Here is a 19,375-nt window from a genome sequence, read left to right as displayed (position 1 = left end):
TTTAATGTTGTACCCTGCAAAATTTATAGTTTAGTTTAGTTGTAGGTTTCTAAATAAACAGAGATACCTAATAAAATCAACATGTATCATCTTATTGTTTCTTTTGTCTCTTCACTGATTGTATTTTTTAATTATTTTTTTAATTACTTGAATTAATATATTTGTCTGCACATGTTTACTTTATGCGTATTTCAGTATTATGTATACCTGTCATGTATTTGTGTACATCATTAATATATAAGTGCATGTATGTGTGTGTGTGAAAAGGGGCGTCTGTCTCCAAAACTCCAAAGTTGAGTAACATTTTCGTGCTTGGATTTGTAAACTATGCTAAGAATAACACTGGTCAACAAAGAATTTGTTCCGAGGAAAATACCTGTATCGTATAAGTTTTTGCATGCAAACTTCAAAAATAACGTTAAATTATCTGTATCACCCACAGTTTCTCTTCTCCACAATATCTTCCCTCTCAGTTTCTGTTACATGGGCTAAATTTCAGCTAAGCTGTTGAAATGTGAAGCTAACAGTTTAAGAAATACTCAGTAAATTTAGGGCATAACTACAGATATGTGACCTGCCAAATTTGTCTCCACATAAGTTTCTGAAAAAATGGATACTTATTAATGAAAGTTTCTACATATACCTTTCAGATAATGTACAATATGATTATATTGGAATTTGTGGTGAAAAACTTTTGGGGAGAAGTGCTTTGGATAATTCACATGTCTCAATTTTGCTTCCTCATAACTTACAGAAAAATGGGTACTTTTTAGTGAATTTTCATCAAATAACCTTCGGGTGGTTTACATTAGGATTGTATAAAAAAATTCTAATATGGTAGGAGGGATGGATATTTCATGAATCTTGACTTAGTTTCCTCATCATTTTAACAATTTAACAACAATTATGTTGAAAAAAAGTTACTTCTGAGACCCATGTGATCCTTGCTATTTCTAACATACTAAATGACCACATAAGAATGTACTACCTTTGAGTTTGTATAAAGAAAAGAGATTAAGATTGCAATAAAATAATGAAAGATATACATATATATATTCAATAACTAGTGTTAGTACTGTATTTCTCTTTGTACAAAGATTTCTTTCAGAGAATTTCCAGGAAATGGCAGAATAGTCCTAAAAGTAATTTTCTTCAACATAATTGTAATAAAATCATCAAAATGTATGAAGAAAACAAACTCAAGATGCATGAAATATCCCTCTCCTCATTTTGTTTTTATTCAACATTAAATTCCAATATAATCTACACCATTTGAAAGATATTTATAGAAAATGAGTGGAAATTTTATTGGTGAGTGTGTTAAATTATAAGGCATTAAAAGAGAATGACTCTCCCAAGACACAACATAAAAATACCAGTTTTCCTGAAAAGTTACGAGACAAAATTGGTAGGTAAAGGGGTACACTTTTGTAATTATGTTCAGTTGATGTAAGTAAATTAAAACCAGTTTTTTATTCAGTTTTCTATTTCTCCAACAATACCCTAGATTAAAGTAGCATCACAAATATTTCGGTAACCTTTATATTTCCAGAAGTATAAACAGATACTAAACTACCCTGAAGTTAATTTTAAATGTTGTACTGAATAAGATTTGTGACTGGAGTGGGCACTTGAAATATTCAATAAAAAACATCTTCAAAACTGCATTTTGATAAAAACACATTAAAACTGGAATTTATAAGAATTTTCCAAACAATCTAACCTTTAATAACTGCTTTTTTTTTTTCACTAAAAGTTACATAATTCCAATTAATAAGCAGCTTTCTCCATTACAGTATAGAAATATTGAAACACAGAACACAGTAATCATTAAGATAAACCTTGTAATCATTAAGATAAGTTTACTTGTAGTCAAATAAAATTAGATGCATATATTCAACTGAAGAATCTTTTGATCCCTAAGAGAGATTGTGCCAATGTTACCTATAACAAAAATGGTTTTGAATATCGACCAATAAAGCCAAACAATGATCCTTCAATATGCAGTTTTCCAATAATTCATTCAACATAATTGAGGTAACTTAAAACTAAAGTTTTCACATAAGTTGTTTCCTTTCATATAAGTCCCCAATTCAATAAGTTTTACATGTTAAAGCTAGTTTTGTCTTAATTTTGTGATAGTTATATAAATAATTGTAGTAGTTATATTCAAAGCCCTGGGCTTAAAAATAATTTAAGTGTGTGTGAGTTATTTAAAAATGACATCTTAGTTTCACTATCATCATCAGTGTTATTTTAACCAAAGACAAGTAGCCTGTAAGTCATTTTTGGTTATTTAAAAAGAAGCAAAACTGCTACCATTCTCTTACTCTCTTTTAGCTATCACTAGCAGCTTATGGGTAAGTTGTGTCCTTTCACACTCATGTCAGCTGTTAACTCTTCTACTTTGACATTGTCCAGAGAGAATAACATCTGTCCATTTAAAAAAAATTTTCTATTTGTTTCTGTCCATTATCTGTTTGTAAACATTTTGACTTTACAAACACAAACTTATGCATATACATTATTACAAACACTTTTATTAAAACTCTGCCTTTATTGATATGATAAATTAAAACTGGCTATGTTCCATAGTGAATTATATATGCTTTCAAATCTGCACTCAGAAATAACATGCTTATTGAAACATTCAACCAACAAGAATAAAAGAGACTTATTCTCTGTTAGCATGTTAGAAACAAAAGGAAAATATATATATATTTTAAGCATTTAAGGATATATCATTGCTGTTATCTCTACAAACACTCCTTTTGATTTCCTATAAGTATTTGAACTACAGTTCCGAGTTTTAATAATTAGGTCAATATGTTAACAAATGAGGAATCATTATCATTATTAGCTTAATATTTTCTTTTCATGCCAGCATGGCTTAAACAGGTTTCTCAGATATGATCTAATTATCACTTACCTAATACTCATTTTTCCTATCTTTACCATGTGAACACCTCATCTGCCACAACAAAATATTGGTAGATTTATCACTTCAAACATAATCTTGATTTATATTATCTGTCCATATGAACACCATTAACTCTTAGGTATAGATTAACCAATTCTTCAGTGACTAGCCACTTTATCAACACACACATAGTTAATTTATATGTTAACAGTTCATATTCAACAGATTTTGTTCAACTCATTTGTTTCTTGTCACTGTAGGTCATCAGCATGCCTACTTGTATTTCACAGTTATATATTATTATGCTTGCTATCCAGCAGAAGACGTGTCTCATAAAGCATGTCTTTGTGTGTGAATAAATAGACATACGCTGAGAGTTTATTTCTAAAAGAAGCAGTAGTTAAAATGTTAAACCAAAGGGTTGGATTAACAAAATAAAACACCCATCATTTAAAAGCGGAATGGCTTGGTTATACTGCAAATACTATAATACAAGGGTTAACATTTTTTCAGTCCTTTGATAGAAATGAAACAACTAATAATCTACCAACATAAACAGTGAAATAATAACCATCTGGTTTGTGGGTTATGATAATCCTCCAACTGATTTTACCTATGCTATAGGTAAACTTAATCAAACATAAATTTTATTTTGTGTTGGTGGAGGAAAACTATTTATTTGAAGTAAATAATACCATATAATTAGAGCAATTCAGAGACAAGCAATTTAGTTGAGAAATAGAAATTAAGAAATCTGTACTGTTTAAAATTAAATTTAAATGTCATAGTGGAACTCAGATGAAAGGTGTAAGTGAAGGAAAGCACTCAGTTCACACTAAGAAGTGGTGAATAATAGAAAGAGTCACTAACAACAAAACCATAAACAGAACACACATACAATACTGAAGATGCCTGTTTCTCTGATACTGTTTATGCCAGATAACAACAATTGCAGACAAATAAAAAGATGTGCCAAGATCTCTTCTACCCATGCCAGCATGGGAAAATGGATGTAAAATGATGATGAGTATGAAAGATAAGAATATGGAATTCTAAAAGCACTATTAGAAGATAAAGATGATACAACAATAGGAAACTAAAATTTTCAAATTCACATAAATAATGTCGGAAGGTAGTTCACAATGGTAACAGCATTTTAAAAATTATTCCATCAATATTCTTAAATGAAAACATTTGAAATACTTTTAGACATTATTTTTGTATAAAGGAATGCTACAATATGGTGGTGAAAGCTACTCAAAATCAAGAAAAGGCATGAAAGCTCTAATCAGGACAACATTTGGCTCCACTTATGAAATGATACAGGAACATGATGAATAAAAGGATGCATTATTACAGAACCATAAGAACTAGACATTAGAGAGAGGTTTAGTGAGAGTTTCTTTTCTCTTGTGATCCTGATCATTGCTTAAATGTCTATTTTCTGCTTTAGTATGGGTTAAACAAATCTGCAAGGCAGACTTGATGACAATAGTGAGGACAGTGATGCAGTTTCATAAATGGAAATATTTATAAGTTACAAGGTTAAATTGATATTGTAAGAAGCTCTCAATAGAATAATTTTAATATATTTTGTTTAAATAACGATAATAATCACCACCGTCAATTTCAGTTAATAAAAAAAGAATCAGCAAACAATAGAAAAGGGAAAATCTATTTTCTTCACAATGCAGATGGAAACAAAGCAAAATTCATGTAGTAAACACTGACACATACCAGAGAGAGAGAGATTTGTTGTATAGAAGTTTGGTAAAGAGCTGTATGCTAATTAAAATACTGCAACTTTTTTTGCATAATAATGTTAATCAGTGCAGTGCCAATGCAATTAGAGACCTTCTCATCATTTGTGAGTGGCTAGAAATCATATGAAGGTATAGGTTCAGCCAAGACAGAAAAGGAAAAAAAAAATAAATGGTTCTGAACAGCATGATGACAAATAATTAAGATATGTTTTAAATTATTAAACTTTCCCTTATATTTTTGTTCTTTATTCAGGAGTATATGGCAGCTGAAATATTCCAATTTCATGCACCAGAACTAATGATGGTTGTAATTATGTCTGAAACTACAAAGTTTTCTTTTATTAGATGTGTTACTTTGATAAGATTAAGGTTTTATGGAAAGATTTTTATATTGCACGAGTAAATATCTTTTAGTAATATGAATGTATTTGTCAGTGAAGTGAATTGTCAAAAGAAAAGTTTAATGCAAAAAAAAACATCATAAATACACTACCACCGTTGTTCTATTTATCAGAAAATCATTGGAAAACATAAATTATGAGATAATGGACTGGTCCAGACAGCTAGCCACATGTAACATGCTAGATAATATTTCTTAAAACTGCAATGACTGGATGTGGCAGTATTGAAACATTTACCAGAAGCAACCATTAACAAATAAAGAAGAGAACGATTTATGAACAAAATAATTTACAGAATAAACTACAAATACAACAAATCCACTTAATACAGAAACTAAGGTATGAAAAATAAACATTCTTCTGTCAAAATGTACATGAAAATCATTCATATAGTGTCCTCAATAGATAAGCAGTAACTTACATTTTCAAACTGAAATACTTAGATTTAAAGACTAGATTCATATGGAAAAAGTATAATTTATATTGCAAATTACATCAAATTATGTAATCCATACTTTGCTGATTTGCTAACTTCTTTCAATAAGTCCTAAGGAAATCAAAGTACAGCATTTTGACAGTCTCTACATTACCACCAATCTTCACCCAAAGTCACTAAATTAACTTTGAGCCTAATAAAAAGCTGGAAAAAAATGATTTACTTTCAAAACTATGAAAAATTGTAAAAGAACAAGAATAAATCTGATTAACTCTGTAGAGAATCTCCCTTCTCTACACTAAAATCCACTGATTTCGATTAAACATTGTTCCCATTCATCAACTCCTATTATTGCACAAAGACAAGTCTTATTTGTCCAGGATGCATGATGTATTCTAATTTCTTGCTCAAAAGTGGTGTCTGCACTTACAGGGAATCCGCTCTTCCATCTGGACATATACAAAGAATCTCAGTTGATCTGGCCTGTATATCTCTTTCCTAACCTTAAATTTTCATCTGCTGTCTCTACATCCCCAACCATCAATAGTTGTTCGACTATATCTCAATCTTTTAGGGATATTACAGGATATTTATCTCAGCTCACCTTTTACTGATTTTGTTGACTCCAAAATACAAGTCCTCTTGGTTTCTGAACACCTCTAACACCAACAGAACTGGGTTGAAACTCTATTTGCTATTCTGAATTACCTGCATCAATTAGTATCTTCACTGACTTCTGTTCTTAATCAAAAACAACTTTAACACCTTTCTGAGTGCCAAACCAAACTTTTACTCAATAATCAGTCTCTACTGTCCTCCACCTACTAAATCAGAGTCAAAGTAACCTACTTCTCATAATCTTAACAACCTTCCAAAACCACTGGTATTTTTCAATCAACTAAATAGTTGGAATTCTATTGGTTTTGACAGCAACTATGTTTCACATCTGATACATCCACCAGATCTTGATGTTGTATTCTCTCATTACACTGAAGAAATAGTTCCTATCCTCACCAAACTCACTCTGTACAGAGGTCAAGCCAATCTAGAAACATGTAAAATTGTGCCTCATTCCCAAGAAAGCAATCTCTGACTCTACTAGCTACTTTCAAATTACCTTCATTATCCTTACCACAAACCTTAACTTCCAATATTGTAAAGAGGGCAAAAACTTGTGAACAATCTACTCTGTTTACAGTAGTGCTTAAGAAGGAAGGTGTGTAGTGTGTGATTATTGTATTGACCATAACAGAGAAAGTTGAGCAGAAAATCTGCATCAAATTTTGCCAAAAGCTTGGTGATACCTGCTCAGAGCCCTACACAAAGTTTTCAACACAATCAAGATCTTGTGCAACTGATACCTTTTTGGTCAGCTGAAAGCAGTTTGGCACAAACTTAGCAGACATGCATATCATAACCAAATCTTCAGTGATAATGGATTGAACTGAATCATAACTGATTTGCACATCTGATAACTCACGGATGGTGATTCCATGATTCCCCCTCACAGCTGCAATGTTTTTCTCAGTTCTGCTGATTGCAGGTCTCCCAAAGTATTCGTCAATAGCGACATTTTTTCAGCTATCTTGGAAACGTCTGAACCACTTGTACACTAGTGTGCAGCCCATACACTCCTCTCCATACACTTTCTGCAACTTCATGTAAGCCTCTGAACAGGCATCACCATGACAACTTTCTCTATCATGGTCAATGCAATGATCACGTGTTACACACCTTCTTTCCAAGCACTGCTGTAAACAGCGGAAGTGAGAACATTAAACCTTAGTGCACATGCACAGCAGAGTTCAAGGTCAATCTTTGCCAAGTGGCTTCACTGTGTGTGCTTTAGCTTCTACTATGGCAAAAGTTCGGATACTTATTGATCAGACCTCGTATACACACACACAACAGGCTTCTTTCAGTTTCTCTCTACCAGAGTCATTCACAAGGCTTTGATCTACCAAGAAGACACTTGTCCAAGGTACCATGCAGTGGGACTGAATCTGAAACTATGTAGTTAGGAAGATCCAATATCCTGCCTGTGATATTTGTTTTGTATGTAAGAGAAAAAAGAAACTTTCTATATATCTGTAGATCACAAAAAAAACAGCCAGTGCTACTATTCTCTTTGCAACACTTGCCTAAATGTCTTCTGCATTCAAAACATTATCACTGAGTTAGTCATTCACAGAACTTCTCTAAAAGGTATGTTAACATAGGTAGTTTCAAAAATTATATCTCTGAATCAGTAACCGCTTAAAAACTATAAAGGTTTTATATTGATGGCATCAGTTAAATTGACTGCACAAACCAATAAATATTTTTTTTTCTTTATTGCCCACAAGGGGCTAAACATAGAGGGGACAAACAAGGACAGACAAAGGGATTAAGTCGATTACATCGACCCAAAGTGCGTAACTGGTACTTAATTTATCGACCCTGAAAGGATGAAAAGCAAAGTCAACCTCGGCAGAATTTGAACTCAGAATGTAATGGCAGACAAAATACCGCTAAGCATTTCGCCCGGCATGTTAACGTTTCTGCCAGCTCAATAAATATTAACAGTAAAAGACTACTTATATATTTTCTCATACTACCTGATTGTTACTCAAGTGTTATTCCTTTTTCTTTTTGGGTACTCATTTGTTGGAAATTTGCTCTCTGATTTCATTACCTCTCACCGCACCCCTGATTTCTTTATTCTAATCCGATATTAAACTTGTAATTATGAAATTCTGTAAGTTTCAATCATCTGATACTGAATTTATTTGATTGGCTGTAAGTAGAATGCTCAAAGAAGACATTATTGAGCCACGTGACTCACTCTGATGATCACGATTACATGTTTATACAGGGTGGGGCAGAGAGGACAGAGGAGATTAAAAAATTCACAAAATCATTAATTCTAGCTGCAAACAAATTTTATTGAATTAGCATTTGTCAAAATCATGTGATGTCCTTTTTCATTGATGCATTTCTGAAGGTGTTCTTGGAAGTTGGCCTCCACTCTCTCCAGCATTGCTCTGTCAATTTGGGTAACTTCTATGCAAATAGCTTCCTTCAAATCATCCAACATACATGGCTTATGTGCATACACATGTGCCTTGAAGTTTCCCCACAAGAAATAATCACACATGGACAAATCAGGGGACTGGGGGTGCCAAGGAATGTCAGCAAACCTGGAAATGAGGCAGTCACCGAAGATAGGGCGAAGAATACCCTTTGATGTTCTGGCTGTGTAGGCCATTGTTCCATCCTGCTGAAACCACACACATCAAATAGGAATATGTTTTTGTTGTAATTCAGGCACAAAGAAGTTGTTTATCATCTCGATTTAATGCTTGGAGTTCACATTAACAGCATTTCCATTATTGTCTTCAAAAAAGTAAGGACCAATGTTGGCAGCTTTTCCAACAGCACACCAGACTGTCACTTTTGGGCTGGGCTGTGTTTGGTGGCCTGGGTTGGCTTACTCGGTGGAGAAGTTTGTCAAATCTTGTGATAGTTGTCAGAGAGTTAGGCCAAATTTAGTAAAAGCAAATGATACACGGCCTATTTCTGGGCTCTGGGAACAAGTGCATATGGATTGGGCATATGTTCCAAACATCAGTAACATACCTGTGATTGTAGGTGCCTATTCAACATGGATCAAGGTATTTTGTGTTCTAATCGCTCAACTGAGGTGGTAAAAAGCAAGTTGTTTGATGTCTTTGCTTGTTTTGGTGTACCCATAGCCTTAGTATCAGACAATGGACCTGAATTTGTTGCGTTAAAAAATATGTTGTCATCAATAGGTTGCAGGAAAACTGAGACACCTGCTTACAGTCCAGCATCTAATGGCACTACTGAAAGGGCCATACAAACTGTGAAAGCTGCACTGAAGCATTCTGATCCAAAGACAGGGAATTTTGGAATCTACTTGAATAAAATTCTGTTCAACCATCAGTGCCTCAGGTGGTTGTAAATTATCACCAGCTGAAAAGTTAATGAGGTTTGCTGTAAACCCATTCTTTGAAATAGGTGATGATGTAATACACAAAACCATGTTCGACAAGGTTGCATCAAAGGCAAAATATGTGATACATGACAGAAAGAATACTGCATGGATTAAGGAGGATTGTCCACTGCAATTAGTGGCAGTTGAGCAACTGGTCCCACTAAACACACAGGAACCAGAACCGGATCATGTTGAGTCTGCAAGGATGCCTAAAGGTGACAGTGCAATCATATCAAGTTCCCAGGCGAGGAATGACACCAACACCAGAGATGTAGAAGAAGTGGAGCAGCCCATTATTGACGATGCTAGCTGTCAAAGATTGAACACGAAAATTTCATCAAGTCCTCAACTAAGGCAAAGTGCAAGAATTGCAGCAGGACGTAAAAAGCCAAAACACTTTGAGAAGGAATGTGATAATTGCATTGGGTTGCTGATTTAGTATCCTGATATATATAGAACTCTCGTGCAATCATGTGGAGATCATGGGTTGAGAAATGAACAAGCTGGCAGTCATAAAAGGGGTGATACTGCTATGCACAGGGAGGATGCTAGGAACCGTACAGCATGGCCCTTGGAAGTGAGCTGTGCAACTTGCAGTTATGAACATTCAACATATTTTCTATAGAAGTGAAACACAACAGTTACTCATGTCACAAAATTTCTTCAACTGTCCATATTTGCTTGACCATGTTAGTTACTGTCTTTGGTTCATCTAGGTATGGCCTCTCAGATACAGGAACTTCCTTCAGATCTTCCAAACTGAAGTTTTTCCTTAAAAAATGGTCACAGAAATGCACATGCCAATTTGGCTTCCCTTATATAGAAATATTCTGGTGAGGATGTACATATGTAAAATGGACAATTCTTTAGTCCCAAGAAAGTTCATTATGCTCACATTTATTCTCTAATTTGTTGAGAAGATACTGTAGTAATTAGATTCTTAGCCCCATCAAGAGATTTTCTAGATATGCTTTAGCATAATGAAAAGTGTTCCAACCAAATGTATGGAAATTCCTGAAAACTGCCCTGGCTTGTCTATTGTGACTCACGATAGAGCCCTGACATTGTAACCTGATAAACCCTGACAGAACCTTCCAGAGACTTTGCAGTCCTACTCACATTAGAAAACCAATTGAAAGATATAGTCACACTCATAGAAAAATATTGTGAGATATTGCTCTAATGATTTACCCATTTGGTCATTGATATTGTTCTAATAATGTTGTATATGTGGTGTGGTGGAGAATTTCAGGCTATTATAAAACAGTGGATTCTGCAGCTATAGATGCTTTATAAACTGCTTCTGAGCGTTTTGCCTGTAAAAGTCAGTAAAACCTTTAGTGAATTACATCTTGCTTTAAACTGACTAACCTCTTAAGGTATTCTTATTTCAAGCAGCATTTCAATCTTTTATTTTTTTGTGAGAAGTTCCAGGTGTGGAAGGAGGGTCTAGAATCGAGGGGCCTTAGAGTCAACCTAGCTAAAACCAAAGTACTAATAAGTAGGAAGGTAGAAAATCCACAAATGTCTTCAGGAAGATGGCCCTGCTCGATCTGTAGAAAAGGTGTAGGTAGAAACTCTATAAGATGTACCCAGTGTAAGCTATGGACACATAAGAGGTGCAGCAATGTCAAAGGAAGGCTAACTAGGAAGATGGTTTTTGTATGTGGCAGATGCTCGGGAGCATTAACCTCTGAAAATCTGCAGAAAACAACTTCCGTCACTTTCCAGGGGAAAAAACTAGAAGTAGTTGATAGCTTCCGTTATCTTGGTGACCAAGTCAGTAGTGGGGGTGGGTGTGGTGAAAGTGTAACGGCTAGAGTAAGAATAGCCTGGGCAAAGTTTAGGGAGCTCTTACCTCTGCTGGTGACTAAAGGCCTCTCGCTCAGAGTAAAAGGCAGACTGTATGATGCATGTGTACGAACAGCCATGCTACATGGCAGTGAAACATGGGCCGTGACTGCTGAGGACATGCGTAAGCTCGCGAGAAATGAAGCCAGTATGCTCTGATGGATGTGTAATGTCAGTGTGCATGCTCGACAGAGCGTTAGTACCCTGTGAGAAATGTTGGACTTAAGGAGCATCAGTTGTGGTGTGCAAGAGAGATGATTGCGCTGGTATGGTCATGTGGCGAGAATGGATGAAGATAGGTGTGTGAAAAAGTGCCAATCCCTAGCAGTGGAGGGAACCCGTGGAAGAGGTAGACCCAGGAAAACTTGGGCTGAGGTGGTGAAGCACGACCTTCGAACTTTAGGTCTCACTGAGGAAATGACCTGCGACCGAGACCTTTGGAAATATGCTGTGCGTGAGAAGACCAGGCAGGACAAGTGAGTTCAGCCCACTTATGCATGCCTTTCCTCCCTTGGACACACAAAGACCTGTTGAGGCAAGCGAAGTCGATATCGAACCTCATCCGACGACAGGCACCTATGCCTACCCACCTTTGCTTGCGAAGACCTGTTGGGGCAAGTGAAATCGAAATCGAAATTGAACCAATCCTATGACTGGCACCTGGCAGATGCCAAGATCCCTGGACTGGAGATACGTAAAAAGCACTATCCGAATCGTGGCCGATGCCAGCGACGCCTCGACTGGCTTCCGTGTCGGTGGCACGTAAAAAGCACCATCCGAATCGTGACCGAAGCCAGTGCCGCCTCGACTGGCTTCCGTGCAGGTGGCACGTAAAATGCACCAATCCGACCGTGGCCGATGCCAGCCTCGCCTGGCTCCAGTGCAGGTGGCACGTAAAAAGCACCCACTACACTCACGGAGTGGTTGGCGTTAGGAAGGGCATCCAGCTGTAGAAACATTGCCAGATAAGACCGGAGCCTGGTGCAGCCTTCTGGCTTCCCAGATCCCCGGTCGAACCGTCCAACACATGCCAGCATGGAGAACGGACGTTAAACGATGATGATGATGTTAGTGTGCACAAGAACAAATTATTAGTCGATTACTAGAAACAGTTGTTGCTTACAGAAGCAAGGATCTGACAATGTAAAAAGATGCTATCAGAATTTATGTGGGAAATGAGTGATTAAAGAACTATAGATTCACTTTTTCCAATATAACACCCTTGATTTGCTCGCATTTGCCAAGTAACAGTTTCTCATGACCGTATTTATCTCAAATAGAATATTCTTTTTATGAACTTCCTGAATACAAACAGGTAAAAAATAAAGCTGAAAGAAACTTATAGTGGTCTAGTTCATGAGTTTAAATAAATTCCTGTGCTGTGGCCAGAGATTCTTTTGAAATTTTAAATATACTTCCTTCTGACATAAATCTAATGGTGTATCATAAGTACTCAATAAGGGTACGCTGAATTTTAATATGCTATGTTAGAAGAGGTAGAATGGCAGTGATTTTAAGGTACTGGGTTTCTGATTGGCTTAATGTTGAAACTTTAATTCTGCCGGCAGTACACTAGCTGGTTGACACAGATTATTCTACTACTACTACTACTACTATTACTTTGTAGGGGAGTGATTAGTAACAGGGTAGTCGACTGAACCAAAAGAAAATATTGTAGGGATAATACAGAAACTTTCTGAAACAATAAAAAAGAGGGAATTTTTTAAATAATGTGCTTCATGTTTAAGTAACAATGTGCTAATTTTCTAAATAGTAGACAAAGTTTGAAAAAAGCATAATACAGAAGTAACCCAATATGAATATATATGTTAATAGTTGAGCTAAGAGGCTAAGCCAATATAGGCATAGGAGTGGCTGTGTGGTAAGTAGCTTGCTTATGAACCACATGGTTCTGGGTTCAGTCCCACTGTGTGACACCTTGGGCAAGTGTCTTCTACTATAGCCTCGGGCCAACCAAAGCCTTGTGAGTGGATTTGGTAGATGGAAACTGAAAGAAGCCTGTCATATATATATATATATATATATGTGTGTGTGTGTGTGTGTGTGTTAGTCCCCCCAACATTGCTTGACAACCGATGCTGGTGTGTTTACATCCCTGTAACTAAGCGGTTCGGCAAAAGAGACTGATGGGACAAGTACTAGGCTTACAAAGAATAAGTCCTGGGGTCGATTTGCTCAACTAAAAATGGCAGTGATCCAGCATGACCACAGTCAAATGACTGAAACAAGTAAAAGAATATTTCCAGACAACATCTCATTTCAGTTCATATGAAACATATGCACGAACAATATTAAAGAGGGAATTTTTTTTAATAATGTACTTCATATTTAAGTAACAATATGCTAATTTTCTAAGTAGTATACAAAGTTTGAAAAAAGCATAGGATAAAAGTAACCCAATACGAATATATATGTTAATAGTTGAGCTAAGAGGCCAAGCCAGTATCTGATTCTTAGCTAATTGATTCACAGTTTGCAGAATAAGGATTACCAATAGGGGCACAAAGTCACGAATTGTAGGGGCAGAATTAATAATTTTAGAATATGATTGGTACCTATTTTGTTGAACTCATAATGTAAAATGATAAGTAAATATCAGCTCTAAAACCTCTACCATTTAATCACCCAAATAATCACAATTGCTGTTATCTAACCCAAGGTTAGCACTGATTGAGGCATTCCCATGGTCACATGAGTTCCAACACTGACCATCCCTATTTTATTTCCAAGCAGAATATATATATTTAGTTTTACATTTTACAATGGGCCTGGCTTTTTTTATTTTGTAAGATGTGAGTGGTATTTATTTAGAACAGAATGAATGACCACGTAGACAAAAATTCCTGGCGTTGGCACAAGGCCACGCTTTTCCTATTTGGAAGGAGTGAGGTGGGGTGGGGGGGTTACTTGACTTCAATGCTATATTTGTAGATATTTTATTGACTTTGGTGAGATTTGAACCTAGAACGTAAAGAGGTGTAACTAAATATTCTCTCTTATTTCTTATTCTACAGTCAACTTTGTATTAGTTAAATTTCCTTCAAATTGCACCCTTACTATCTTAAAAGTACGTGTTAGATAATATAGTCCAAGATATATCAATAAAAGACTGGATATTCATAGATGGAATACTTTTAGGTCTGCTCGATTGCAACTGACCTAGGACTAAACAACATAAAAAAGGTCAAGGTAATGTAATACATATTTGTGTTTGCAATGTTTCCCAATTACTGCAAAATCCATAAACTTAGTTGTCGCCTTAGTTCTGACTTGTAGCCAAGTTCTCTGTATCTGAAAAACCCATTTCTCTCTATTAGAAACCTAAAGTATATAAAATTTCACTTCACAGACCTCAAGGATCTGCACATCTCTATATCATACGCTAAATTCGTGTCACTAGTAAATCAATATCACGATACAAACACGGAGTTAATATACAATTAAACCCTTTTTTCTCCAGTTGCTGACTGGATCTTAGGTGTCGCGGACTTGGTTTACGAAATGTAATAGGTAATCTGAGTACTGCATAGTCATGTTTCATTGAAGAGCAAATTCCTGGTTCACTTAACACACTTTTCTCAAAATAATGTTAGAAAACAGTCGTGCAGAAAGGTATACCTCCCTGCTTTCCTAACGTCCTCTTATTAAGTACTCATTACAAGTTTTTCATAAAAACTGTCGCTAATCTATATTGAACTCACTACAAAAATAATCGATAACAAAGAAAATGTTAGCTTACGGTCTTACTACACTTGAATTGACATGCTTCGTAAAGAAAACTTGTCTGAAGCAAAAATTGCTTGATGTACAAGTATTAGTTATCGGTGTGTGTTTGTGTGTAAACATCGGACATTACAAAATCAGAAATGCATACAACCATTAAAGTAATAGAAATAGCACAATATCAACAATAAATTAATTTTTATGAAATTCTCTAACAAATGTCACTCAAGGTTTGAAAATTACTTCAAAATATTAATAATGATTTAATTATAAGTTTTGTGAGATTTGAAAAAATGTTGGGGTGGGGACAGAATAGATCGGGAGGTTTGTGGTTTTACGGAAGTCTATTAGTTAACTACTAACAGTAATTAGTACTTAAACATTTACATTCAACACACAGACTCACGGAAATTAATTCAATAACACCCAACAAAAAATAATTAACTGAATTAATAATGGTTTATTTAGTTATTGTAACAAAAGAATTTTTATGGATTTATCTGACCACTATCCAGCCATGGAATAAGCGGAAAACGTTTCAAGCCTAAGTGAAGTCCATGACGCGATTCAATCTTCATGTGCATATATTTCTATATTTTGTGACAACGTGTCCAAAGAGTTTCGATTTTCTCAAGATTGAAAAGAGAAATGAGCTATACAAAAGTGGATACAATAGATATATACTATTTGCTTTTATCACATATATCAGGTTTGTTTTCTCATCGGAATTTTTTTTTATATACCTGAAGCAAACATTCGCGCACATGCAAGTCTATGTATATGTACTTTTTTCAGTGTTTCAACAAAAAAAAAACTTTTTAGTGGTTGCTATCAATAATGTTTAGTTACGATGAAAAATAAAATGCATTCAAACAAAACAAAACAAAAATAAGCTGACTGTTGATATATATATATATATATATATATATATTATATATATATGAGTACGTGTATACAAAACATACCTTAATTCAGCGTCATTTGAGTAGAATCGTTTGACAAGAAATAAAGCAAGACTTCTTTAAGTTCTGTAGGCGGATAGCAGTAAAACTCGGAAATTGCTATAAGTAACTTCACGCAGAGAATTAGAAAATTCTTTGTACATAAAAATGTTAAGAAAAATAATATTTTTGAAATGATGTAATCAATTTCGGAAAAATAAATTACACATGATTTCCTGCTTAAAATTTTCGAAAGGGAATGTTTCTTGAGGTCCTATATACACGAATAAAAACAAACTAGTTTTTCCACAACACATTTGCCTTAAGAAAACAGGGGGTTTTTTTCCTCATACAAAACTATTTGACTGAGTCCACTGTTTGCAAAAGTTTAAAAGTGCGATTGAAAAAAGTTTTAATCTGCCCGAAGCCCACCCTGTTGACGTGACATACACAATGTGTGACCCTATAACCACTCCTCTCCAGTATACCCGCATTGCTATTCAATAACCTATTTACTGTTTTTCAATCAAGATCTGATCATTTTTAAGCATGTACATGAATAGCGAAGTAGGGAAGTGGGATAATTTACAATTGTTCGTCTTAAAAATAAACTAATAATTTCATATTTGCCAGTAAAGTCCAGATCTATTTGATTCAGTTGGAAAGTCGAAAAACGGGAACATATCCCAATATATAAACAGGTATTATTCTTAGCAGTTGACGTTTCACCTGACATGGCAACTTCGGTGTTAGTTTACAGGAGTTACTTACAAAAATAATTTTCCGACAGGATAATCCAAAACGGATATTATAGTTTAAGCAGTGTATATATGTATGTGTGTATGAGTCCTGTTTATGAACATGAAAAAAAACTGATTTTAACTCAGGCTTTGCAAACAAGCTCTTTAGATTCGCGGAAGTCGAAATATATTGTCAGAGAAAAATACTTCACTTGGTAGTCGTAATCTATTAGATGTTAAATTTATTTTTAAAAAAAGCAACGGAAAATTTTAAAAGAACTGAATAACTGAACACAGGCGCTAGCGTCGCTGTGTTACAAGAAACTTGTTCAGTTCCACTGCATTGCATCTTGGACCGAACCGACCAAAGCCTTGTGAGTGGATGTGGTACACAGAATCTGTAAGGTGTATGTTTATGTCTGTACCCCATCCCCGCCTGACAACCAGTATACTTACACCTCGTTAGGCTAAGAAAAAAAAAGAAGAAAATACTGGGGTCGATAAATTCTACTAAAATTTCTTCATGGCAGTGCCCCGGCATAGCCGCAGTTTAATGACTAAAACAAATTAACGACGAGATAATTGAACGTAATTAAGTTCTTTAAAGGAAATATGAAATGATATGACTGAATTTTTTTTTTAAATGTAAAGCTTGAAGACACATGATTTTAATAGAACATATTCAGCTTTTATAAAACATATATTTGAAGTAAATAATAAATTTGAGCATCCACTCTGAAGCGGATATGAAATAATATACATCATTGAAAAAGAATTAAAATTTATTTTTCATTAGAAATTTAATACATTGGAAGCATAGAAAAAAACTAATTTTCTACGTAAAATATAAAGAACTTTGAGAAATTTGTTTAAAGACAAGAGTTAACTTCAGAATCTAAAATACAGGTATACATATGTACGGGTGCATATACACACACCTGTTACATCTCCAAACACTCACTCTTCCTACCTCTTCTTCCACATACACATATATATGATTACATAAACGCATTTCTTATTGTAGCAAATGGATTTTCGAATTTCATGTGCATCTTATTTCAAAAACCTCGACCGTTAAACAGTAAAATTAGTAAGCAAAGCAAAGTGAGATAAACAGAGTTATGTACCTTGTTCAATATCCATATGCGGTTCTTAGGTTTGCACTTAACTGTAAAATTTCACAGCAGTTCCTCAGTCGTTCATACGAATAATTCAAATATAACAATCGCTATAAAGGTGAACATAAGGACTGACGGATCAAACGATCCTAAAAACGAAATAGTAACCAAATTAAAGCACAACCAACTTGATATTGTTGGAACCGGAAAAAAAAATTGTTTGATTCTGAAAGTTAGTTGCCACTTAACATCAATGTGGTAAGAAATAGTATTCTGTGGACCATTGATGAGTAGTTCCCAAATCCAGGGCCCAAAATAGATTTTCAGTTTTATGCCCATTGTCATTGGGACAATACTTGCTTTGCTTATTTATTTGCTTGTTTATGACAGCCCATCAAAGCTGATGACAACATCCATCCAAAACATTCATCCGCCTCCAGCACATTGTTTCTCATGGGATCGGACGTAGCTAACAAGACTAATACGAGACAAGCAGATCCTGTGACATTGAGGGACCCTGAACAACAGCTGCAAGGAGTTGGTGACAACGTCTCCTCTCTTCATGCAGTCTCCTGCGTTCTGTTTCAAAGTGCTCTACTCCAGCATCACACTCGGACCTCCATGCCCTCGGATTAACAAACAGGGACTCCAACCGGTTGGGAGGGACACCACATTAAATGAAAGACCACTTCAGATGATCATGAAAACGAAGTTTTGGATGTCCATGTCTTGATCATGCTGAAGAGGGCCATCTTTGGGAGCTGGTTACCTGGCATCTGAAATCATGTGACCAACCTAGCTAAGAAAACGACCACGGATGCAGACCTTAATGCTGAAGACCCCAACCCTCAGGAGGATTTTGGTATGAGACTGGGTATGCTGTGATTGAATATGGAACACTTCCAGTTGTCTGATCTGGTGCTGATAAAGGGTTAACCACTCAGACCCATATAGGAGGGTGGATACAATAAATGGAGATTTTTGTGCTTGTTCTGAGATTTTCTTATTTTGAAAGACTTCATTCGCTGAGTCTTCTGAAAGATGCAGAGTTGATCCGACAGAGTGTCTCCTCATCAAGTAGTCCAGTGTTAGAGATTGTGCTTCCAAGATAGTAGAATGAGTCTACCTGTGGTAGAGGAGCATCATCAATAAGGAAAAGTTGAGTGAGAGGTTGGTACCAGAAAGCTGACTGGAGAACTTAAGTTTTTTGATGATTCATTTTGAGAAGACAGGCCGCAAATATCATGTCAAAAGTGCTTCTTTCTGATCAAAATCCACACTGGGACTCAGGCATAACTAGATTGATAACCTGAAATAGAAGACGTCAGAGGAGAATATGTGAGAGAATCTTGCCGGCGTTATCCAGAAGAGAGATTTCTTTGCTTTTGCCACACTCTGTACAGTTTCCCTTGCACTTGTAGACCGTGACAATTTTGGAGTGTTTCCACCTGTTGGGTATAGTCT

General features: G+C 35.4%; 1 protein-coding gene across 1 annotated transcript in view; it reads right to left on the bottom strand.

Moving 5' to 3' along the window:
- Window positions 1-16,951, bottom strand: part of LOC115211682 (proprotein convertase subtilisin/kexin type 7) — a 63,641-nt gene extending 46,690 nt beyond the window's left edge. The window contains exon 1 of the mRNA XM_029780326.2: window positions 16,078-16,951. The gene's annotated coding sequence lies outside the window, so the exon portion shown is untranslated. The remainder of the gene's footprint in view (window positions 1-16,077) is intronic.
- Window positions 16,952-19,375: the final 2,424 nt, after the last annotated feature.

The sequence above is a fragment of the Octopus sinensis genome, linkage group LG5 (genome assembly GCF_006345805.1).
Source record: "Octopus sinensis linkage group LG5, ASM634580v1, whole genome shotgun sequence".
Classification (NCBI taxonomy): domain Eukaryota; kingdom Metazoa; phylum Mollusca; class Cephalopoda; order Octopoda; family Octopodidae; genus Octopus; species Octopus sinensis.
The sequence above is the reverse complement of the archived record's forward strand: the minus strand, read 5'-3'. Positions and strand labels throughout refer to the sequence as shown.